This window comes from Hydra vulgaris, chromosome 08 (assembly GCF_038396675.1).
Source record: "Hydra vulgaris chromosome 08, alternate assembly HydraT2T_AEP".
NCBI classification, from domain to species: Eukaryota; Metazoa; Cnidaria; class Hydrozoa; order Anthoathecata; family Hydridae; genus Hydra; species Hydra vulgaris.
The window spans coordinates 53,482,501-53,508,621 of record NC_088927.1 but is presented as its reverse complement, the minus strand read 5'-3'; the positions used below and the strand labels follow the sequence as shown (position 1 = coordinate 53,508,621).

General features: G+C 27.3%; 1 protein-coding gene across 2 annotated transcripts in view; it reads right to left on the bottom strand.

Annotated features, from left to right (window-relative positions):
• Window positions 1–26,121, bottom strand: part of LOC136083970 (TNF receptor-associated factor 3-like) — a 127,703-nt gene that overhangs the window by 75,642 nt on the left and 25,940 nt on the right. For both annotated transcript variants that reach the window (XM_065803933.1, XM_065803934.1), the window contains exon 2: window positions 9,481–9,660. The gene's annotated coding sequence lies outside the window, so the exon portion shown is untranslated. The remainder of the gene's footprint in view (window positions 1–9,480; window positions 9,661–26,121) is intronic.

Sequence of the window (26,121 nt, the reverse complement as noted above, 5' to 3'; positions counted from 1 at the left end):
TAGAATAGAACAAGAATTTTTTAAAGTACATACAGTTTGTAGCTTTTATTATATTTGTAGAAATTACGTAAGCTTTCTCATGTCACAATATATAAACTTGCTAAACATTGCCATACACTTGTTTTACATTTGTTCGATTAATACACAAATCAAGATTCTCATTAATATGGCTGAGCCACTATTTTTTCTCTGTAAAAAAAAATAAACAAGCGTTATAAATTTAAAAAAAAATAAAACAATATATGCCTGAAAATGTAGTTCACTAACAAAAGTTATAAAATGTACAAGATTGTTGATTATAAAAGAAATGCGAAACTTTTTCATGATATTTTAAAATCAATTTTCTAAATTATTTAATTCCCCTAGAATTTCTAAACACATAATTTTATTCTTTTTACCATTATTATTTCTGTTAAAAGTATAGAATAAAATGACTTGTCCTAGAAAATCTAGTTTCTGAAAATTAATAAAAATTAATTTTTTTCTACCTAACTGTATCTCTTTAATTGTTTATATCAAACCAACATTTATACCAGTAATTTCTGTTACATTATTTTAAATATCATGTTTTTGCCATGCTCCTATTCCTATTAATTTATACTCCTAATAAATACATGATAAATTTTATATCTACATATCCAGGTGAGGAAACCAATATTAACACTGTTAATATTGTAATATTAACACTGATAATATTGTAATATTAACACTGTTAATATTGTAATATTAACACTGTTAATATTGTAATATTAACACTGTTAATATTGTAATATTAACACTGTTAATATTGTAATATTAACACTGGTAATATTGTAATATTAACACTGTTAATATTGTAATATTAACACTGTTAATATTGTAATATTAACACTGTTAATATTGTAATATTAACACTGTTAATATTCACAGTAAAATTGCAATATTAACAAATGTATGATGTTTACAACATTATTTTTACAAATAAGTGTTTACATTTAATGTTATAAAGTTTTCTAATATTACTGTACCTTATTGAGTCAACAAACTTCTGACTTTTTGCAGCAGTAAATTCTTCACTCTTTGAATCGAGAATTAAAAATGGTGGATGAAATTTTACAGCTTAGTGATGTTTTCAAACTTCTTTTTTCTAGGGCCAGTTTAATGAGGCTCTGAGGTGCGCTTTTTTCGTCCCACCTGAAAGCACAATAACTTCTGCGCGCGCATCAAAAACTATATTACTACAAACAAATTAAATGGAGCCAGTAAAAATCGGCCCAGCCGTTATTAGCAATGAAATAAAACAACGCTACAATACTTTAAACAAATTGCAAATAAAAGTATTACTTATAAAATAAAATGATTTAAAATTAAAACTAACTTAGAGATATATATATATATATATATATATATATATATATATATATATATATATATATATATATATATATATATATATATATATATATATATATATATATATATATAAGTTTAATTTTGCTGTGAGGATATATTTAGCAAGAGTGCTGGATGAATGATATCAGAGCTATATAATTGATTTTTGACAAGATTAAATAAAAATAAAAAATACTTGTATTTTTTTACCTGATGATTGCTAAACGCATGAAACTTTTAGTAGTAAAAAATCATGTAGTTCTTTTAATTTAATCTTGTCAAAACATTGAATATATTTATATATATATATATATATACATATATATATATATATATATATATATATATATATATATATATATATATATATATATATATATATATATATATATATATGTGTGTGTGTATATATATATATATATATATATATATATATATATATATATATATATATATATATATATTTATATATGTGTATATATATATATATATATATATATATATATATATATATATATATATATATATATATATATATATAAATATAAATGTTCCTTATATAAAATGCTCAATGTTCTTAAAAGAACAGAGCAATTATGTATTAGTAGAAATCACTTAACAGAAATTTTTTTTCATTTTACATTGTATTTCATCAATAAAGACTCTTCATTTCTGAAGAGTCTTTATTGATGAAACTCAGTGTAAAATTTAGGCCCTGTCTAACAGTTAAATTACCTTTTAAAAATTTAGAGTTTTTTTGAAACAATTTTAAGGCCCCCACGGATATGAAGGGCGCAGGTGGAAAAATATACTTAAAAACTTTAATATATATGACTTTGTAAAGAGAATACCTTTATAAGTTGTACCACCTTTCCATTCATTATATTTTTTTCAAGTTTGCCTTTTTTGATTTTTTTTTTTAATTTTTTTTATTTACAGCTTCTTCTATTGTATTCAATGGAGCAAAAGAAACCTCAGTTAATGGAATATTGTTTGATTTTCTAAAATACGCTCCATTTCAAAAAGATGATGGAAAAGAGAAGAAATTTGTGTAGATTTTATTCAATTATATGTAGATTATATTAAATTATTTGTAGATCTTTTTCAATTATATGTAAATATATGTAATATTTAAATATATTTTTCAATAAAACAACTTATCTCTTGCTTTAATAATACTATTTTAACTAAACTAAATTGAAAAAGTTCTAAATAGTCTAAGTATAGACTATGTGTAGATTTAATATACGTAATATACCTTAATAATGTAATAGAGAAGTGCAACAGCAATGTTGGACATGCATACTACGTTTTGATGGTGATCTCAGTTTTTATCAACGGTTTCTTTGATTACAAAACGTTATTTTAACAGCCGGTTTAACGTTGATTTATCAACGTTAAAAAAACTGTCATTCTTAACGTTGTTTCAACGCAAATTCAACGTTATTGTAACGTTTTTTTGCGTCAAATCAACGTTGATATAACGTTTGAACCTAACGTTGATTTAACGTTGATAAATCAACGTTGAAAAAAACTTTCATTCTAAACGTTAAATCAACGTAAATTCAACGTTAGGTTTCAACGTAAGTTCAACGTTATTTCAACGTTATTTGCCGGCTGGGAAAACATGAGCTACACCTGCAAAGTCTTATAAATAGATATTTTAAGATGTACCATTATTAAAACAAGTTTATAACACTAATCTAGACTCACTGAAACCCAATTATTACATAGCCATTTAAAACAAAATGCTTATCATGTTTTCGCGACATAAAATTGAATACATTAGTTAATTTGTAAAATTCATAATAAGAGACAAGGCGGACATCCGCGGATTTTAAACTAAATTTGTATTGATAATATACATATTAAACAATGTATTTAAAGTCTCAAATTACTAGACCACGTTGGAACGTAAAAGTATTTGATAATATAAGTGAAATTTTACCTAAAAAAAGTACTTTAAGTACGCCGTCATCTGAAATCATTTTATTTGACATAACTTACTTGCGAAATAGTGTTGTAATAGCTCAATTCAAAGATAATACTTGATTTTATTAAATTGTGAAATAAAAATAGTAGTTTTAAAACTAACAAATATTTTATGGTTATTAGTGACGCAAAAAATATTTTCGAAAAAAAAGCAAAACCTAAAAATTCTTTTTTATATAAAAAAAGCTTTTGATTTTACAACTTAGAAGCATACTGCTTGATAATTATACAAAAATATATACATTTTATAAAAGGTGAATGTTTAAGCTTTGAACTGGTATACAATAATGTAATTTTTGAGATTATTTTTTTACTTACGTCAACCACCTGCCATTGTATAGACGTTTTCATATAAGGACAATATACACTTATTACATTAAAATTATACAAATATAGATAGAAATTTATATTTTCGTTTTTCTCTTAAAAAAAAAACAAAAAAATATATGAAAATCGTTCTTTTTAATGTCAACTTAAAACTGTTTTTTTTTTTTTTTGCTTTGCCTTATCAAATTTTTTTGCCGATAACAACAACCGTTCCAAAGAAATAAAAGCAAAAACAGTGCAAAAGTTGTTTAAGCTATTTCATTTTTTTCTATTTAAATTTATATTAATTTCCTATTTTGTTAGTTTTGCTTTCATTGTTTTTGAAACGTAGTTTTTTCCGCAACGCCTAAAGAACTTGCAATCAGCCATGGCCAAATTGCCTAAAATATTATACTTATGCGTGGACATACAAGACAAAAAACCGTACACGTTACCTGGGAAGACTTGTCTAAAAACTTCCTACATTAACCTGATAAAATTGAATCACAAGTTAAGTCAAGCCCTTTTTTTGAATTGTTATCAGGATGTTCAGAAACCATTGGTTTTAATATAGTAAATGCTTTTTTAATACTTTAGCTATTCCAGTTTAGCTATCTATTCCAGTAATAGCATACTTTACCATCAAAAATGAGAGAAGAATCACAGATAATAATAACGTTGCACTACAGAAAATCATTATTTGAATCCTCTGAAAAATAAAAAAAATTAAAACAACAAAAAATAGAAAATGAATGTGGTTAAGGACAGAGTGAAGAAAGGGTTGAAAGTTTAAGTGTTGAAGACTGGAAATATTATGTTTTGTAATGGATTATGAAGTAAGGAAAAGAAAAGTGGAGTCAATGTTTAAAATGTACAACTTGGGCTCATTCGGACAGTTATTCATTTCAAAAACTGGTGAAGCAATATGTGGTTTAAGTGACAAGTGACTATGCGTTTGATTACAAGATTGGCTAGTGACAATTTGAATATGTATTATGTTTGTTTGCTTATATTTTATATATTATCAATAGCTGCATTATACTATAAAATGATAAACTTATTGAATCTCTAAAAATTCTCTTTGGTTTATCGTTATTTAATTGAGTTACTTTAAGACAAATCTGTATTATTTTGCCTTGCATAGCGAGGGTAGGTGTTGTCAATAAATCTCTGATGATCAAAGCAATGTAGTTTTGATTTTTCAGGTTTTAGTAGAATGACAGAAGAATTGAAAAGTATCAAGTTCTTTATTCAAAAGTTATTATGTGGCCTGTGTTAAATTAATTAGTGCTAAAGTGTCTCAATTTGCTCTCGTTACCCTAATATTACTTTATGCAGTATAAGTTGTTGCAGTAATTATTACCATACATATATTATTTTCATGTATTATGGCATATAATAATATAATATATTATTGTATACCATAGTATATAGTATATATGTATAATAAGGTAAAATAATTATAAATGCTTAATGTGTAATAATGATTACTGCAACATGTTAAGAACTACAACAGTTTTACTGTACTTGAAATAGAAAATAATTACAGTATTACAAAAATTTACTTTGTTATTAAACATATTTTTGTAATTCTATAATGAATTAACTTTCTATGTTTGTTTCTTAGTTATATTTTACAAATAATTTTTTTTAATGAAATGTTTAAACTTGTTTAAATTAAAAAAGTAAACTTTAAATGCGCCGATTGCCAAAGAACTGGTATCAAATCACACGATACCCTAGTCACCATGTACAGCCCGATCACCATTAGCTGTTCACATAAACCTCTTGAAGTAAACAAATTTAACTTTTTAAGCCAAACCTCTTTGTTCTAACATTTTGTCAAACAAAACGACTCTTCTTTTCAAAAAACTGAAAACTGTCTTTACCAAAAACAAACTGGCATTTTTGTTATTAAGTTGCATCAACCTCGAGTAGATGGTTTATAAAAAAATAATAGTTAACTCAAAAATAAAAAAGTTTAAAGTTAACTTGTTGCTATCTTATTTGAATTATAAGTTTTAAAAATTAACATAAAACACTTTAAAGACACCATTTTTTGTTGAGTTACAAAAAAAATGCGTCATTAGAAAATATGTGAGGAAAACAAAACTAAATTTTTCAAGCGCTTCATTAATATTTCTATATGTGTCTATCTAAATTCCATGCAAATTGCAACCAAGTTTTTTAAATTTAAATATATGGCTTTTATGTAAAACTACCCATTTTTACAGGACCCAAACATGTCTAAAAAATTATAAAAATTAAAAAATAAGTTATTTACGTTTCATTATGTATAAAAATACGCGGATAAAAGTTTTACACCAACATTCGTGTTAAAGTTCATTAATTATAACTCACTTTAGTTAATGTTTCATAATAAACTAAATGTAAAAAGTTAAAATTTAAATAAGACACAATTGGGACTTGCAACTTTCAATCGTTGCTGCTCACAAATGCAAAACACAACTCTTCTGTTTAAATTTTTCGAAATCACTTTAAATCAATTCCCGCTAGACTACATAAGCTTTCCACCAACCTCGCTCAAACACAATCTCAATACACGAGCCCTATTTCATCCAATCTGTTCCCTTTCCTAACTCAACAAACTAGATTTTTCAAAACGTCTGTTAAAAAATAAGAGATATACTATTATTTTATTGAAAAAAGTGTTGTCCATGTTGGTGGATACTCCCCACTTTACCAAATCATCTTGATCTTTAATGACACTCAAAGATATTTCATATTCACTGGCGCAACATTTAATGCAATAGGGTTACCTTGGGCAAAGCGAGACACTTTCAGGGAGAATATTCAAAACTTGAGAAGAATCACGTTTCACGACAAGAAATTTTGAAGGCCACTAGCACATTATGTGCCTAATGATTTCTAAAATATTTGTGGTGATAGGTTGTTGCATCGGTACATAATTAAATTTAGAATGGCAACAACTACCCTGTCTCACTTTCCCCAAAACCTGGGGTAAAGTGAGACAGATATCATTGAAGAAAAAACTAAGTAAAAAAATACAATTTTCAATAAAACTAAAGCAGACTTTTGATAAATTCGATCTGATTAAATATAAGAATGCAAACAAAAGCACAAAGGTATCATTTTATAATGTAATTTTTCCTTTTAAATCAAAAAACATAATAGGAATTAAAAAAAATTATCAATACAAAAAATGCATATGCAAAGTTTCATGTTAGTCAAAATATTTGAATAAAATCTATTCACATAAAAAGCAAACATTGTTTAATGTGCAGTCTTCGTGTACCCAAACAGTACATACACAACAAGCTATCCAATCAATTAGGGTGCCATTGCACCATTTCCCTTGACAAACTGGACAAAACCATTCCTCTTCATTGGTTACATCTTTTTCAATGAAGCATTTCTTTTATTTTCTTTACTTGTTTTTCTTTTTTATATATTTTTTTGTTTAGTTTATTGTCATTGTTCTTTTCCAGTAAAAAATTTTTCTTATTGTTCTTTTTTTTTTTTCCTATTTTTTTTTTCTCATTGTTCTTTTCAAGCAAAATTTTTTTCCGATATGGAGAACTAGCTATAATTTGAGATTTTTCAGCGAGTTTTATCTTTGAAGGATAAAGTTTTGGAATTTGAAGTATGTCTTTAAAAGAACTTGATGAAGTAACAATAGTCTCTGAAAAGCTTTCAATATGGTTTATTTTATCATGACTCATTAATTTTAATGTAGTCAACTCTGGCTGCTGTAAAGTTTCACTTTATTTTTTGTTTTCGTGTTCAAAGTGAATTTCAAGAGGTATGATTTTATTATTATTATCACTCAAAGATGTCCTTGTAACGAGCATAGTCTATAAGTTTTAAACTTTTGGTATGAGAACGATGACCGTCAAATATAAGTAAAACTTTGTTGGTCAAGGTGCATCGTACATGTTTAACAAGATGTTGTATATATTCAAGAAATAAATCAGTATTAACCCAGCCGTTTTCTGAGCATCCTTGAATAGTTCCAACTGGAGCATTATCTGTGAGTAATAATTTCTTTTTTTTTGCGCTTAAATATAATCACGGGTGGTATATAATGACTAACAGAATTACATTCACATAAAATTATTGTTGTGACTAATTTTTCCCCATTTGTCACTGATAAAACACACCGTTTTCCTGTAGATGAGATAACTTTTAATGGCTTATGGACGTATGGCAACCCAGACTCATAACAATTAAATATTTGATGTGGCTCAAAGTATTTATCTAACGAATTCTCTAAACTACTAAAATAGATTTTATAATTATCTTCATTCAAACCAAATACTCTGTTTATAGAAATTGCTCGGGTTTTCTTAGTGATTAATCAGGATGACGTTTTATAAAGCCTCGCAAAAAGTCTTCTCCTGCTAATTTATTATCTTTCTTAAAAGGATTTGGAATTAAATTTTTTCTGCAGAACTCAAATAATATTAATCTAATATCCATCATTGAGAGACCATAAAATGAATTGTCCATATCTTTAATATACTTATTTAGATCTTGTTCTTGGTTATCAGAAAGCACTTTTCTAAATCTACCAAGTTAATTAGTATGTAAACTACTTTCAAGTGAAGCCTTTTTAACACACCGATGTAGTGAATCTTTCGGCACACTTTTTTTTCTTATAGACATCTGCTTCAACTTAAATTTTTTATGTCATCTTCGTTCCAGTTAGCTTGATTAGTTTTTCTCTTGTAGTTTCTCATTTAAAAATTTTTGGTCACTAAATGACAACAAAGTTATGTTATATTCTTTTAAAGTTTCTAATAAAATAATGTTTTACTTTTACATAAAATTCTTTCATAAAATGATGATATCGTAAACGTTTACTTTAAAGATTTATAAAGTTTATAAACTTGCTATTCAAACGTTTACTTTGACAATCTTTTTAGTAACTAGCGTTGTCGCACTTTCCCCGTAAATGTGAAGTTATATATTTCTTAAACATCTTTGAAACAAAATAATCTGACACAAAAAGAAGAATGGCAGCTGAAGGATAACAATTAAATGATTACAAACTCAACACTTTGTTTGTTCTGTAGTAAAAAATGGCAGCGTGCATAGATTTTTCCCACATAAGAAAAAAATATTAATTTTGATTTTTTAATCAAATTGACGCAACTCGTAAGCATTGAACTCACTTTTCTATGTCATATTATATGCAACATCCGAAATTCCATCATACGTTTGAAATACATCTAATAATTTTATAGTTGATTCCATGTCCGATTAGCTTGTAATTTTCTTTGTTGAAACAAAAACTTCTTTTTATTTCAAATAAATTATCTTTTGTTTCAAACTACCCTCAATAATTGGCATTAAAAACCGCTTCATACATAATTACAATTAAAATATTTAAGAGCTGATTAAAAAAAGAAACCACATAACTACCAAAGAATACTCTTGAACATTCTACACCCAAATTAAATTTTATACATTGATGAAATAAATGTATAATGAAATGAAACAATGAAAACAATGAAAATAAATCCATTTACATTATTTGAACATTAGGTCAGATATATTGGATCAATAATGTGTTTATATTGTAAAAAATTAACTTTTGCAAGATTATTCTAACATTGGATCAATATATCAAATCAAGCTGTTTTCAAAATTAAAGTTGATATTAGATCAACGTTGGGTTAGTGTCGAAACAAAAAAAGGCAGCATTAATAATAGTTTTACTTGTTTCGGTCTAGTGTATGCATGCTAGCTCGGAAATATGTAGTCTTATAAATGTACTTTTATATGCATGTCATATTACTTGCAATTTCAGTCTAAAAAAGTTAATACCTTTTTCTCATTTCTTCTGCGCATGACAAACAAAGTCGATGACCACATAGTGTTTGAATAGGCTTACGAAGAGCCATTTGACATACAGGACATTCATGTTCATCTAAAAGTTCATTTACAAAATACGCATCGTATCCACCGAAGCTCTCCTCATTTAGGCTTTCCATTTTTTTTATTTTGCTAAATATAAATATGTTAATATTTAACTTTTTTTTTTAACTCTTTTTAGTTAAAACAAATAAACTTTTAAACTATTTTGTAAACTGAAATATTGAAACTTTGATTTTGTATTCTAATACTTTAATAAATGTTTGCTTTCATTAAAGTTTCATTTTGTGAAAATTTGCTAAACCTGTTATAGTGCGTTTGATTTAAATTATTCTTGTTGTGTTGTTTAACATGGCTACATCACTTTTTTGGTTGGTTGTTCTAGTCACTTAATGATACTTAAAAGTAGAAAAAACTTATTTGTAAAGTTCAAAATGGTATATAAAAAGACCCTATCAGCTAACGCTCCTAACACTTTAAACCTAGTCTTTTTCCAACTAAATAAAAGATCAATGGCGTCAAAAAATTTATAAATGCATTTATAAATTTATACAAATCTCAATGGGAATCTTCAAAATACTGTAGAAATAGTTGAGATTGTTTTTGCGATGAAAGGTTTTAATACCCTTCAGAGAGATTAGGGTACAATTAGGTATGTGTTTTAAAATTTTAAGTTTATCAAATACTAGATTATTATTATATATTATTAAAAAACTCCCAAATACAGTATTTTAAGGGTGAAAGATCTAACTAAATGCAAGCAGATCTACTCAAAGTTAATAAGTTTTAAGTAACGAATTTTTGAAACATGGATTTATTGAAAAAGTTATGGTCAAATTTTATTATTTATTTTTCTAAATTGTTATTACTTTGTTAATTTTCACCTTAAGGAATATAACTTGGTATCAAAAAATTTAACTTTTGTTAACCAAGCACTTTTTGAGGGGACTACCTTCTTAACAGTAAAAAAGTACATAATCCTTTCATAAAAGGATTTTTTTTTCAGCCAAAAAGTAAAATTAATTTTATTTCAGACCAAAAAAAATAATGAGAGTTGTAACTTAGAGTTAGGCGAGAAGGTGTGGTAATGATAGTTTTACACATCAAAGTACTGGAAAAGTAAATTCTTATAAACTTTTTTTCAAAAGAATGGAAGTAAAACGCAATTTACAATACATCTAATAAAAGTTTTGTTAAAAACTTATTTCGCACAGTTTGTTAAAACATCGGTTTGCAAATAATAGCTCATATTCACTAATGAGGTTTTGCTGAATCATTTCTAATTGTTTATTTATACTTTGCATAATAGAAAAACAAATATATTTTTTATTATAAAATGGTTTCGGATAAGAAAACATACCAGAAAAGTTATTTTTGCACATTTTTAGTTATATTGAAGTCCAGTTGCGATAGAACACGCATAAAAGTACAAAAGTACTAGTCTATCATAGCTGTGGAAATAATTTTGTGGATAGTTGTAAAGATCAATAAATATGTGTTCCAAAAAAGAAACTTATTTGAAGAAGTATTTGAATGGAAATTAAAACGTTTTCTTTGTACCAAAAAGGTAGACCACAAGCATTCAGCAATTGCTAAAATTGAATCCATACCATTGATTAACAAAATGATTGAACGTTCTTTGAATAGAGAGGAAGAATGTAGAAATGCTGTAGATTTTTGTTGGATGTCTTGTTATGACTGATTGCGAACTTTGTACCCTTTCGGATGTGCACATTAAGATCAAAAAACTTAGTAATGTTTATTCATATTACTCAACAAAATCTTTAAAATGAATGTTACTTGAACATTATGGTGATCATACTTTTTTAGGAGAACTCTCCAGTCAATCTAATTTAGTTTGTGTTCAGAGACATGGCTTCTTTTGATATATTAAAAATTCAAAATAAGAAACCTTGTACTAAAGATAATATTATTGCTCCCGCTGCAAGTATAATAACGAGCAAAATCAGAAAAATGGATGTAATTAAATCTGTATATCAATCACAAGAAAATATAGGTGACATTGAATATAGACTTAAGTGGGTTCCAAAGAGTTTACAGCAATTCTCAAGGCTTTTAATTGTTGAAAAGCTTTGACAAATTAGTTTAGGACAATTAATTACTCAAGTTTTGCGACGTAGATTTATGAAAGCACTAATTCCATTTGGGATTGGCGTAGATTGATATATCTTTTGCAACAAAATGGCTTGTGAATCACCTTTATAAATTTAGATCTTCAATACCCACCGATGAACAGAAGTTATTTAAGTCATCTGCTGCAGTTAGTAAAGTAAATTCTGTGCAAGAACAAAAAGCGAATTTCCTACATTGAGTGACTGACAATCTAGATCACAACTTGGCACATTGACCAGCACATTGGCACATTGGCACACTGACCGGCACATTGGCACATTGAAAAAGGAACGTTTCACGGAATAAGTTTAATATCAATATGTTTATCTTCTAAATACAGTTATGAAAGCATAACGAGTTTGAAACACAAGTCTATTAAAAACATATCTGATGTGTCATCTAAAATTATGCCTTATCACGGATCAAGCTATCACTGTTTGTTAAATGTAAGTTTTAAACCAATAAAAGATTTGTATCTGAAGTATTTTGTGCGCCCGAAATTAGTTATATTGTTTGATTTGTCGCATGGTTCTTTAGCTCAAAAAAAAATCCTCGCCCAAACTGGTCAGGTTATATGATGCACACTACATCACAATCAACAACAAGTAAGGAAAAAGCATTCATCAAGTTTTTACCTATGATTAACTCCTAAGATGAAACTTGCATATACTTACACTGCTTTTCATAATTGATAAAGCTAATAAATATAAAACAATTATTCCCTGCGTAAAGTTTGATCAGCCTTTGTGGCAGAAACCGCTCGGTGTTATAAAAGATCAAAACCTCAAAGAGTATGTCGACTCTTAGGGTTTCACACAATGATGGGTTTTCTTGGAAGAATTGGAAAACTAATGGCAGGAACTGGCCTGAAAAAGGTGTTAAAGCAAGTTTGCTCTGAAGAGACGGTAAAACATATGCTTAAAAGAAAAACTGTTTCAAGTTCCTTATGAAGTCACATGTTGGCCTAAGAGTGCATTCATAAGTCAAGTTATAGCTATTTTAGTTGACGAATAAAAACTAGATATATCCGGACTTGAATACAGTTATAAAATGACAATGTAAAATTATATGAACAAGAAAGAGTTAATCAGACTTGGTAATACAGATGCTTTCAAAAATAGTGAATTTGCCATATTAACCTACACATCATATGAATGACACACTGCAAAACTTTGTATAATGTACATATACTACATTGGTACCATAAAGGAACTCTTAGTTCCAAAGAGAACTTGTTACTGGTATTTGCATCTTAAAACAATCTCAAAAATGATTAATTATTTGCTGCATTAGGACATTAAAACTATAACAAGTACTCCAGGTTATACTTGCCAGAAATTCAATATCTTAGACAAAAAAACATGTAGTTGCACAACAATTTTTAGATGGTTGTCACGCATTGCACCAATCTGCAGGGTATAAGGCTGACCTCTCTTCTGATCTTGTAGTTTAGCAGACCCTGGTGCGTTCTTTTAAATGCAAAGTTGGTTTAATATAAAATGGAATAAAAATAAATTAAAAAAAGAACACAAAAAAAATATATATTTATTATCCAAGAGTGTTGTGTGAGTCAATGGTAAAGATCGTGTCAACTGCGACGAGGCTGAGAACATTGGTGTTGGTCTAAAAACTTTTTTTGACTGTCTTAAGTTCAATGAAGCAAAGATTAAAAATGAGAAAAGGCTTTTTCTTTGGATGTTTTGACTAATAGCGTAAAACTAGACAAACAAACTAATTATGTCGATTCAACACTTTTTAATAGGTTTGCAGCAACTGCAGAAAGAGAGGATGACGGTTAACTATACTTTGACTACGAGCTCATTCATACCTCACAAGTATTATTTAAAAATAATATAACGCTGAAAGTAAACAAATCATCTTTACGCAAAGTGATTCTTCCTGACAACAAAATTAAGTCTAGTACAAACTTCAGCTTGTGCATGTATGTCCTTAACAGAGGTTCCTTACTCCACAGAGTTATTTGAAACAAAGGTATAAGATTTATAAAAATTGTTGAGACCTACGTCACCTATATAAGACAAAAGTATGCCACCACTTATATTATATTTAATGGTCATAATAAATGGTTTTCAATTAAATCTAATAAACACATAGCTAGAACAAAATGCAATGGTTTTTCCCGAAATTTTGTTATGAGAGAAAATAATTAGATTCCGAACTCACATAAGCGTTTTCTATCAAATTCACACAGCAAAGCACAGTTAATTTTATTTTGTCAGATTATCTTAAACAAGATGGCCAAAAAGTATATCTTTGCAAAGGGGATGCTGATACAAAAATTGTCTCTAAACTGTTGGAAGTTGCAAAATAATTTTACCATGCATTGTTTTTTCCGATGATACTGATATAGCAGTGATGCTAATTTATCATTGGAAAGATTAAGTAAATGAAGTTTATTTTATCATAAAAGGAAGAAAATACTCTGGAGAATAAAAGATGCTCAATTTCGAATAAGGGATTTTAGACAACATATGTTATTTGTTCAAGAATAGTCAGGATGTGACTCGACATCTTCAATACTTTGTTAAGAAAAACGTTGTTTTTGAAAAATACTTCAAAATTCAAATAGTATACAATCAGTATCTGAAATTATTTTAGATTACTGGGCAACCAAAGAAGAAGTTGGAGAATCTGCTGTAAAGGCTTTCATTGAATTTTTTGGTGAAAATGCAGAATCTTTGTTTAGGAAAATGCGGTAAACATTTGAACGTTTAATTATGACTTTTTGAACTTACGCCCTTCATTTAGATTAAGAAAATTTAGATTTAAACTGAAAAAATGTCATATTTTTATAGTATTATATCTTTATATAGTTTGTAAAAAAAATATTAAACTAGAAAAGTTACCACCAACAAATCGTGCTGCTTTTTTCATGGTTTTAGAGTTCATCTCCAGGTTATTAAAGGAAAATGCTAGATGAATCTTACTTGCTAGAGAAATTTACTTGAAGGCTTGTTTTAAAAAATTAAAAGTATCGGGCATCTAATTCTAACAAAATTTACATTAAGTTCTCAAAGATATTTTAAAATTATATATATATATATATATATATATATATATATATATATATATATATATATATATATATATATATATATATATATAAATATAAATATACTAGACTCTTTTTTTCATCTGCGGCATTGTAAGAGCAAGACTTGTTTTGTAAATATTGAAAACTTATTACCACCAAACTGGAAGAACAAAAAAATAGTATTCTTAGTGAAACTATCAACCTTTTAAAAAAACAGGAAAAGATATTTAGTGATATCTTAGGTGCAAATCTAAAAATAATAGCAGATCTGCTTGAAATCGAAGGTTATAACAATTCAAAAAGACATCAACGATATAGAGTATCAACTTTCAGGAAGAAAATTTCTTTATGAAAACATCGGAAACAAACAGCGTGATTGCCAGGAAAATTAACAATTTTAAAAAATATCTATTGACCTTCACGCCGTGATAACCTAAAGATTGATGGCTTGAGCTGAGCTGCCCATGGAATCTTGGAATGACTGTGCAAAGGAAGTTAAAGATCTATTTAGAAATAAACTGGGAATCTCTGAAGACGTAATAATTGAAAGAGCTCACCGTATTGGAAAAATAAAGGAAGAAAAATATCCAAGAACTATAATTACTAAACTACTAGACTTTCAAAATAAAAATAAAATCTTAACGCTATCAAAAAAACTCAAAGGAACCAAAATAATTATTAATGATGACTACGCGAACGAAACGACGGAAATAAGAAAACAGCCATGGAAAGATGTAAAAAGGATTCAAACAGAATATAAGTTTGCTATTATCAAATGAGATAAAATATTCGTCAGAGGTTTTCGTTAATAATTTTAATTTAAACCAAGTACTTATTCGAGATTAGTGAAATAGTTCTGTACCTTTTTTATTATGCTAGCACGTTTAAATTTATCGCACTCTAAGCAATGGCTAGCCAAAACAAAAACAAAAGAAAATTTTGAAACATTTGAAACTTACTCGAATTACAAAAAGTACTACTACTTTAATTGATCAAACTATAATTAATAATTTCAAAAACATAAAAATAAAAACTGGAATATTTATTACAGAAATATCTGACCATTTTCCGGTTTTTATAACAGCACAAAAATTGTTTAAACAACTTTCTAAAAAAGTAAAAATTAAAAAACAAGTAATTAAGGACGCTTCTCTTGTGACATTTATTAGCCTTTATCTACAACAAACTGGGAATCTGTTTTGAGAACAAAAAATGTTGATGAAGCTCATGATAAATTTTATCATATATTTGAAGGTCACTACAATAAAGCATTCCCAATAACAACTAAATTTATTAAAACAAAAACTTTACAAAATCCCTGGAATAACACCCGGAATCATAAAATCTTTGAAAAAAAAGCAACGATTGTATGAGAAGTTCATAAAAAAAAAACTTCTAAAAAAAAAACAACTCTAAAAACAATTACCGTCTTTTTGTGGCGATTGTTAAGCGCTCAAAAAAAGTTTTACTATAGAAGCCAATTATTAAAATACAAAAATGATATACAAAAACCTTGGAACATAATAAAAGAGGTTATAGGTAAAAAAGATATGGATATTAGTCGTTTACCAAAAAAATTAATTATAAATGACTATGAAATTATTAACGACGCAATAATTGCTAATTTCTTTAACCATGCATTTGTTTGCACAGGTCCAAGTTTAGCATCATAAGCAAAAAAAAAAGTTAAACTTGCTTCAAGTCATACCAAAACTCTAATAATAATACAATGGACAATAATATGCTAATAGAAACAGAGTTGGTTGATGCCATGTAATTATTTAAATCAAATAAAGATAATGGAGTTGATGATGTAAGCAGTAATGTAGTAATTAAATCAATACTTTATTCAAAAGTTCCGCTTTTGCATATATTTACGCTCTTTTTAAATAAAGAAATCTTTCCCGATAAACTTAAGTTGCAAGTTGCCAGGGTAATACCTATACTAAAATCAGGAGATGAAACTATTATCTTTAATTACAGAACTTTCTCCATATTATCATGCTTTTCAAAGTTATAAGAACACATTATGTATAAAAGACTGTATTACTTTTTAGATGTAAACAATATTCTTTATAGCAAGCATTTTGGGTTTAAAAAGAGCCACTCTACTGATCAGGTTATTGTTTATCTTGTTCATGATATCTTTAAATCATTTGATGAAAATAAAAATATATTAGATGTATTTATTGATCTCAGTAAGGCTATTGTCACTGTCGATCATTACATCTTGTAAATAAAACTTGAAAACTATGGTATTAAATTTATAAATATTGCGTGGTTTAAACAGGGTCGTCTTAAGGCCATCGGGGGCCCTAGGCTAGACTTAATTTGGGGGCCCTCTTTTTCCTTGGTAAAAAAATTAAATCAAATACTAAAATAGGAAACATCTATTAAAGCAATGATAAAATTTACATGTGACGTTTACGTGATTTTTTTCTTGAAAATTCTTTAATAATATCATCAAAATCAATGGTTAAAAGAACATCTAATTCAATTGACATTAACGACAAACAGTTCAATCTTTCTTGCAGCATGGTTGAGCGGAGTTCATTTTTTATAAGCTTTAGTTTTGAAAATGATCGCTCGCCAGTGCAATTTGAGACCATCATTGACAGAAAAATTCTAAGGGAAATTTCAATATTTGGAAAAGTTGATTCCAAGTGGTCTCTTTTTAATGTTGAGTAAAATTCTGTAAATGAATGTTCATTTTTTGAAATGTAATATTTAAATTGCTGGCACTCAAAAAAAAGTTCATTTTCATTTATGTCCTTCTTATAAATTTGTGCTAGGTTTGAACAATGGTCTTTTAGTTCAACATTGGCAATTGTTTGAATGTTTACTAGAAATCCGAAATTGTCATTGATCTTCTCATATGCTGATGTTCTTTTTTCTAAATTTTATAACTTCCCTGAAATTCCAATTCTTCAGCCTCACCATCAAAGAAGGCCATACGTCGGCTTCTTTTTTTTGTTCTTTTTGAAGAATCTCTGTAGTCAGTGTTTGGAAGCAAGATTTTGGCTTTAGTTGTGCTATAATACTGTAATTATGTCCATCTAATCAAATCTCTTAGAAATATTTGGTTAACTGAAATAATGCAAGATTTAAAATAATCTGACTGTGGCCTCCCAGCAAATATGTCAGCATTTGAATCAACGTTGAAAACCAGTTGCAGCATAGAAAAAACGTTACAGTCAAAAAAAAGAAACGTGCTTTCAACATTGATTCAATGATTTTTTTTTGTATACTAAATCGCGGTAAATTGAAACTTTGAATAAGCGTTGAAATCGTAACGTAATTTAGCTTCTCAAAATAAAACGTTTGTTCAACGTTGAAAAAAGCCAATTTAAAAACCTTTTAAAATTCAGGCTTTATCAACGGTAAAAATAAACCGCTTTTTAAACGTTATATTTTTAACGCTTATAAATTTAAACCTATCTTATCTTCTTAAAAAATCGCTTATATTCATTGTTGAATAAAAGTACGCAAATAATCAGTGTGAAAACGTCGCAAAGTTTAAGGTTTATCCATGTTAGACATTACACAGTGGGTCAGAAGCCGGAAAAACCATACGAAAAGGTTTTTAAATTACGAAATTTTGAAAAAGGCAAATTTTGCTCGATATATTAATAATCTTGAAAATATATTTTATTAAAAAATAATTTTTCAATAAAACGCCATATTTGTTGTTTAAATATTTCCTTAAATACTTTTTATCAATAACAACAAAAAAGTGTAAAAATTTTTTTTTTTTTACATATTTTGAAAACTTTGATATCTTATTTTAAAGAAGTTTAAGTTTATTTTTTAACTTATAAATGACTTAAATAGTATTATGTTAATATTTAAATCACATAAAAAAAAATATTTTTTGCATTTTATATAAATATTTTTAACAATGAAAACATCAATAATTTTGAGTTATAAGTTTTTATTTTTTTCAAAAATACCATTTAAAACCATCGGATCAACCTGTATCAACCGCCTAAAATGATATATAATTGAATACCAATATGACATTGATCTTGTGGTATAAAAATTGGCTGCCTATAGCTGCCTAAACGAATACACTTTTAAATTCAATTAACTACGTCAAGTTTCTTGTTAATGCGTTTTTGGTCGATAACAAAAAATTTAAGAAGATTTGAAATTTAAAAACTGCAGTTTGACTTTATAATAATTTTTATTAAAGACATAAGTGTAAAGTTAAATATTTTTGTATTTTTTATTTGCTTTCCAGTAACTTCCTCGTATTTGCTCAATGAACATTTAGATCGCATTGAAACCATTATTCCTAATTTTTTATGCTACAGTTTTAAAGTAATAAAAACTTAGAGACTGTGATAAAATATGAATTATATACTTCTTCGTAGTACAAGTTTGGGACATAATCTTTATTATTTATTTTAATTTCCGAAAACAATAAAATTATATGTAATCGATAAAAAACACGATAACAACCAATGAGAAATAAAGGAAAGGAACTGAGTTTCATAGTTACTGCTTGTAAAAAAATTACTTTTTTAAAAACATTTTAAGTTACTTTCTTTCAAATTAAAAGTATTTTATTGAACAGACAATCTCTTAAAAATGGATAGGAGATGTCTTATGAATTATATAATGGAAAATAATTTACTACAAAATGATGATTTACATGCAAAGATTTTGAGTTTTGTTTCCCAAAGCAATTTTGAAAAATCTAATGATAACTTGTCAATTATTTCAAAATTCATTTACCATGCTAAAAAGAAGTGGAAAAAATCGAATAGAACAAGTGCAGTATTTGAAAAAAGATATAAAGTTTGGTTAAACCAAACTATATTTGACTGTAAAAAAAAACAATTTAAACAAAAACCTGTGGTATGTTTATTTTAACTATGTGAAAATTTATTATAATGTGTATAATTTATTTGTATTATTATTCCAATGATTTAATAATTGATAAAATAATATTATACTTTAAGGTGGACGCCCTTTAATTCTGTTTAAAGATGCGTCTGTGAGAACTAAAGATCGCATAATTAAAAGGGATAAAAGGTTTATAGAAGCAAAAGTGGTTAAAAAAATATACAACAAAGAATTATCAACAGAATCACTTATTTCAGAATAATCATTAGCGCAAGTCTTAGATGCTAATTTATCCAAAGAAACTTATCAGCATTTAAGAAACAATGCTCTTCCATTCTGCTCTCTATACCCATCCTATCATATTTAAATAAGGCTAAAAATAAATGCTACCCTGAAAACATTCAGGTCAGTGACTACTCTGCAGAGGTTACAACTCTTCTTTTTCATACTGCATCAAGAATATGTTCAGCTTATAGTGTTGTGTTAAATTCACCTGTGCTTAAAGATTGTACTAAACTATTTATAGTATACAAAGCTGGTTTTGATGGTGCAACAGGACAATCTGTTTATAAATAACTGTCAGATGTTTCTATTGAACTTCATACAGATGAATCACTTTTCACAACTTGCTTGGTTCCTCTAGAACTATATTGTTTCAAAGATGACAAAAAACAGGTTGTTTGGAGGAATCCGAAACCATCGTCAACTAAACACTGCAGACCTCTGAGATTTAAGTATAGAAAAGAATCAAATGAAGTAATTCTTGCAGAATATGAGTCAAATATGGCTTCTATTAAAGAGATAACATTATCTGTTGTACCTGTTTTATTGGAGGACGGTACAACAAAGGAAGTTGAAATACCACATATTGTAACTTTAACAATGACAGATGGAAAATTTCAAACTATTATTTCCACAGCAACCAACTCATACCAATGCTGTTCAGTGTGTGGTGCATCTCCAATCGAAATGAACAATTTATCTTTAGTTTTTCAAAAAAAAAACCTTAGAAGGCAATATAAAACATGGCGTTTCAACTTTGCATGCTTGGATAAGGTTTTTAAAATGTATGCTCCATATAACTTATTAGACGAAAAATCAAGACGAAAAAATATTGTTAAACTGAGAAAGCTTGAAGTCTGTGCTGAATATCGAACAAGGATAGGTTTTTATGATTTTTCGTGAAAATTTTACAAGAAAATGCGATCGGAAAAAAAAACAATTTAGACCTTTTTCATCGCCTTTTATGTGCATCTGATCCTTTAATTTGCACATTAAAATAGAAGATACGTAACAAAAAAAAAAGTCTACCATCTGGTGTACTTGAACTATTGCAAGAGCCAACGATAGAATACTCTGCGTAAAACATAAATTTAAACAATATCCTTGTTGTTAATTTTGTTGGGTAAAAACGGAATTTTTTATAAATGGAAAATAAATGAGTTTTTTAATAAGTTTTTAAAAAACAAATGTTATTTTTTCTACAAGTTATGTTTTTCAATATAATAAACTGTTTCTAATTTTAAAAAAAAATTTTGGTTTTAGAGGTTTTGGCTAGAAAATGTCACTTTTGACCCACTGTGCATTAGCTGCTTCTTCAACGTATTTAATCTATTTATAAAACAATGTTAATTCAACGTAAAATATCCATCTAGTCGGAATCACGTGACTATATCACGAAATCAAAAGTAACCATAATGAATTGGGGGTAAACAAACTATTTATTCTTATACGCAAAGTCAAGAAAACATTATTAAACAATAACCTTATGTCCTACAATTACTTTAAAAGTTAATCTATGTTTGAATAAAATGACGCTTTATAATGCTCACTTCAAAATATTTTGGTTGTTTTAGGATATAAAAGTACTGATACTTTGATATTTGTTTACCTGTACTAAATTAAGATGCAAATTAAAAGTATCCAACCAGAAATGAAGTGTGTTGAACAAAGATAAATACTATAAGATTTTAGGAAACCATTGTTTGCTACATGCACTCCTATCCACAGCACGATTTTTCGTATTCAACCACTTTCTTTCGAGTACTTTATCTTTAGAAAGACTTTAGCTTTTATTTTTTTATTTATTATGTTAGTGCAACCTTACTGCACAACAACTTCATAGGATTTAAATTTAAAAAAAAAAAAATCAACAAACCGCAACAGATTTCTTAGATTGTTTTCCCTCAATTGAAAATAATTTTAAAACAATACTTATAAGACGGAGTGACGTCACGCCGACTGGACGGATACCGACGTTGAAAATGTGGTAATTAAAAAACTTCGAAAAAGTGTAGTACTTTGCCAACGTTAATAAAACGTTGCTTTGACAACGTTGAGAAAGTAAAACATTGACAATTATTGTCTTATGTCTCTGATTGGAAAGGCAAGGAAAACTTAATAGGATGTATAAATATTTTAATTAAGTTATGTTTTATAACCTATTTTTGTTGCGACTAATTTAAAACTTTTAGATTTTATATCAAATTGTATATAATATACATAAATCTCAGCGTAAATTCGACTTATTAAAGGTTGTTTTTGGTCATTGTTTTATTCATTTTAAGTTGGCAATTTGAATAAAATGCTCAACTTTTTTAAATATGTTATTTCTTACTTAGAAATAGTATTTAATTTTAATAAAATTAAGATATATAAAGTGATATCAAAATTATTAAAAGTAAATAAGTCTTAAAAGTATAAAAGTATATAAGTAATTAAATGTGTATAAGTATATAAGTATAAAAGGTGAATAAGTCAGACTAAACTAACGTTGTTAACAGACAAACACTTTTAATTTGTTCGAAAAATATTTAACACTTTAACCTAATTATCAAGTAAATACTTAAGTAAAAATCCTCCACAAAAAATGAAAGTATGCACTATTAAGTTTTTTTTTTTTTTGTATAAAAACACATTGGATAAGTAACTTCATTGGATAAGGAACTTCTAATTTTATCAGGAAAAGTATCAAGTCCTAATTAAAATGTTGGTGTTGTATATTAAATTCTAACATTTTTTCTTTATCATATATTTTTATTGGTATATATTTTTATTTATTTTAATAATATATGTTTATTCATTTATATATGGGTAAACTTATAAATATATATAAAAGAAATATATATTTTTTAAATACGTGTATACATTGCTGGCTGGTGGTGTCTGCGAAGTGTGCAAAGTACACAGGCAGAAAACTTTAAAATCAACAAAACTATAAAATACCCAATAAAATTTTGTTTTTCTGATAAAATTTGATCAAAATTTTAGGCGGCAATATTTTTTTTGCACACACTAAAAATTGCTCACAAGCCGTTTCTGTTTAAAATATATATATACATGCATATATATACATATATATATATATATATATATATATATTTATATATATATATATATATATATATATATATATATATATATATACATATATATATATATATATATATATATATATATATATATATATATATATATATATATATATATATATATATATATATATAGGTACCATCATTCTTCGTGTCCGTTTAATAATTGTTTTTTATTATGCAAAAAAAAAAAAAAATGCGCTACAAAATTTACAAGTAAAGAACAGAAAACTGCAACGGACAGTTTGTTTTTAAAGAAGTTTAATGACCCAAAACAAACTTAAAAGACAGTGTTTTTTAATAAAATTTTGGAAATTAAAGCATTCAAACGCAAAAAGAAAAAAAAGAATTCAGCAGAATAAGTTCTATACTCCAGAATGTATAAATGAGTTAAGAGTTCTTAAAATAAGTAGAACAATGTTGTAAACCGAAAAACTAAAAACATATGACCTACCCATAAGAAATCGTGTTTATGCTGCAATTATTAACAATGCACTTGTGGAAAGTGTCTCATTTTTGTTGGAAAAAATTTCTAAAACATGACACAACACAGAACTTCAGGAAACACCCCGCTCATCCACAGTAAATAGAATGGCATTTGAGCCAGACGTTTCAGCATTGGTTTAAGCTAGTATGACTTTTTTTATTGTGAATGTGCAGCATTGGTGTTCAATGCAACCACCATTTTAAACACACATTTCAACGCGTTTCTTATCAATACCTATCCTTCACAGAAATCTTATTCCTTATTAACCGATAAATTTGCTGGGGAAACAGAATTTGACTGTGCTACTCATATAGTCAGTGTGTTATAAGAACTTGCCAATACATTTACAGAGTTCAAAAAAATGCTATCAATAGAAGTTTTAGACATATTCTCTCAAAAAATTAAAAGTTGTCTGTCAGACAGAGCACCTTTTAATAGTTTTGTGAAAAAGATGCTTCAGGAGGACATGGATATTGAATTAATACAACTGCACTGCAATGTTCATCCACTGAAAACTATTGATTTAAAGACATTATCAGCTCTTAAAACAATAGATAACGAGATGAAGGTAAAACCAGCTAAAGGAACTGATGGGATTGCCATAACAGTCCTGAAAAATATTTCGAAGCTAATGTAATGGCTTTTTTTATTTAACTTTATAAAATATTTAATAATAATATTAAAAACTTTATTTTTTCTTTATTGTTTCACAAATTGTTTTGAAAATATGAAACTGTAATTTTTTTCTGTCTGAAAATCAGGTATGGTTTCAAAAGAGATCTTGCTGCATTCAAAAATCTTAAAAAAAACAATGTTGCTCCAGGGCTATTCTTTCGATATGTTGGTAACAGATTTCATGTCTTGTTCCATATGGCAGGGATTGTTGTTACACATAAAAAACTTATATAAACTTTCTTGAAAGATACAGATTTTTTTAGATAAATATTAAGTTCAATAGAATTTCATTACAACTTTGTATTATACTTGAATTTTTTTGTTTTTGTTTTGTTATTTCAGCAACACTAAAAATAAAATTTGCAAATTCTTAAGTCTTTCTAAAGTAACTATGTGACACTTGTGCAATTGCAAGGATTGGGCTTGATTGAAAAAATAATTATTTAGCCATGGATGAGTCTGGTTTATGAAAATGCAACAGGAAAGAGTATTCTTGAGTTGGTAAGTTTTTAACGCTTTTTAATAAAGTAATAGAGGAATTTAAAACATGTATGAGAATTTAATCTTTTTTTGTTTCGGGGACAATTTCCAGAAAGCAAAAAAAAAATTATCCAACTTCAAAAGTAATCTAGAATCAATTCTTTATACAGATGTGGATATATTTAGTCAAACATTGAATATTAAAGAAGATAAGGTACACCAATCACTTTGTGTCATTAAAAATAAAAAAAATTTGGTAAAGATTTTATTAGCTTTGAAAAGCTCCATACAGACAGCTTTGAAAAGCTCCTTACTGACAAATGGCCAGTCAAATGGTATTTGACTGGTAAGCTCTCAAATCCATCTAAAGAAAGGATAAAAACCACACTATCTGCTCCACCACATACAATCGAGGTTAAAAGGATCTTGGACATGCTTGATTTATTTTACGTTGCGTTCCTAATGCAACTTTTGGCTTCCTAGATTTAAAAATAAAAGCCAGGGTAAACAAAACATTAACATGGCTTGATGAAAAAACATTGCCAGAACAAGAAGACCTCATTCAGTTTGCAATTAAGAGAGGAGCATTAACATGTCGAGTCTCAAAACATTTTAATAATCTTTTGTATGAAGAAATAGTAAAAAAGATGTACCAAAGCTAGTTTAAAAAAAGAACTTCTGGAAAGAAAGCAACTAGAGAAGGATTTTAAAAAAGCAATAGCTGGTAATGCAAAAATCACATCTTTTTTTTATTATTATTGATGAAAAACAAGAACAATTTTTAGGTATAATTTTGAAGAATGGAACCTTGATAGGGCAGCTTGAATGGGAGCTTGATGATGGAAATAGACATTTATTTTTTGATAGGATTATTAATCAAAGCAACAAAGAAAAAATCATTTACATACACATTGGGGTAGTGGAAAGTCAATGAAGATGAAACTGAAGATATTGACATAAGCCAGGAAGGAGTTGTTGCAGATTTAATACTTAAAGACATGGATTTATTTAAAACTTTCGGTATTATATTAGGCTTTATTATTATATTATCATATTAAGCTTTATTATTGTCCTAGACATGTCTTTTTTGAAAATATTGTATACAAATTATTTATCTTAAATTTTTTAAACTTTCTATAGTAACTAAGAGCTGACACATGATTATTTTACATTTTAGATAATGCAAAATAAAAGAAAGAGCAAACACATGAATTTAGGTATTCTGAAAACTCTATATATAATGATGTTCATTTATATTTCAAATGAGAATGATTTGCAAAAAAAAGCGATAATTAAAATTTGGAAACAAAAATATCTAAAAAGGTTAGCACCCTTGTCTCTGTTGGTCTAACTAACTGTTAAGCCAACGAGTAATTAATTTTTCATCTTATACTAAATTTAAATTCATGGGCAGCTTTCAAATTTAATCTAAACATCTTTGAATGCTCAAAAGTTATGACGATGTGATTTTTACAACCCCCTCGTTTAGGGATGAGTGGAAAATTCACTTGGTCATAACTTTAGAAAAATAAAAGATTTTAAGG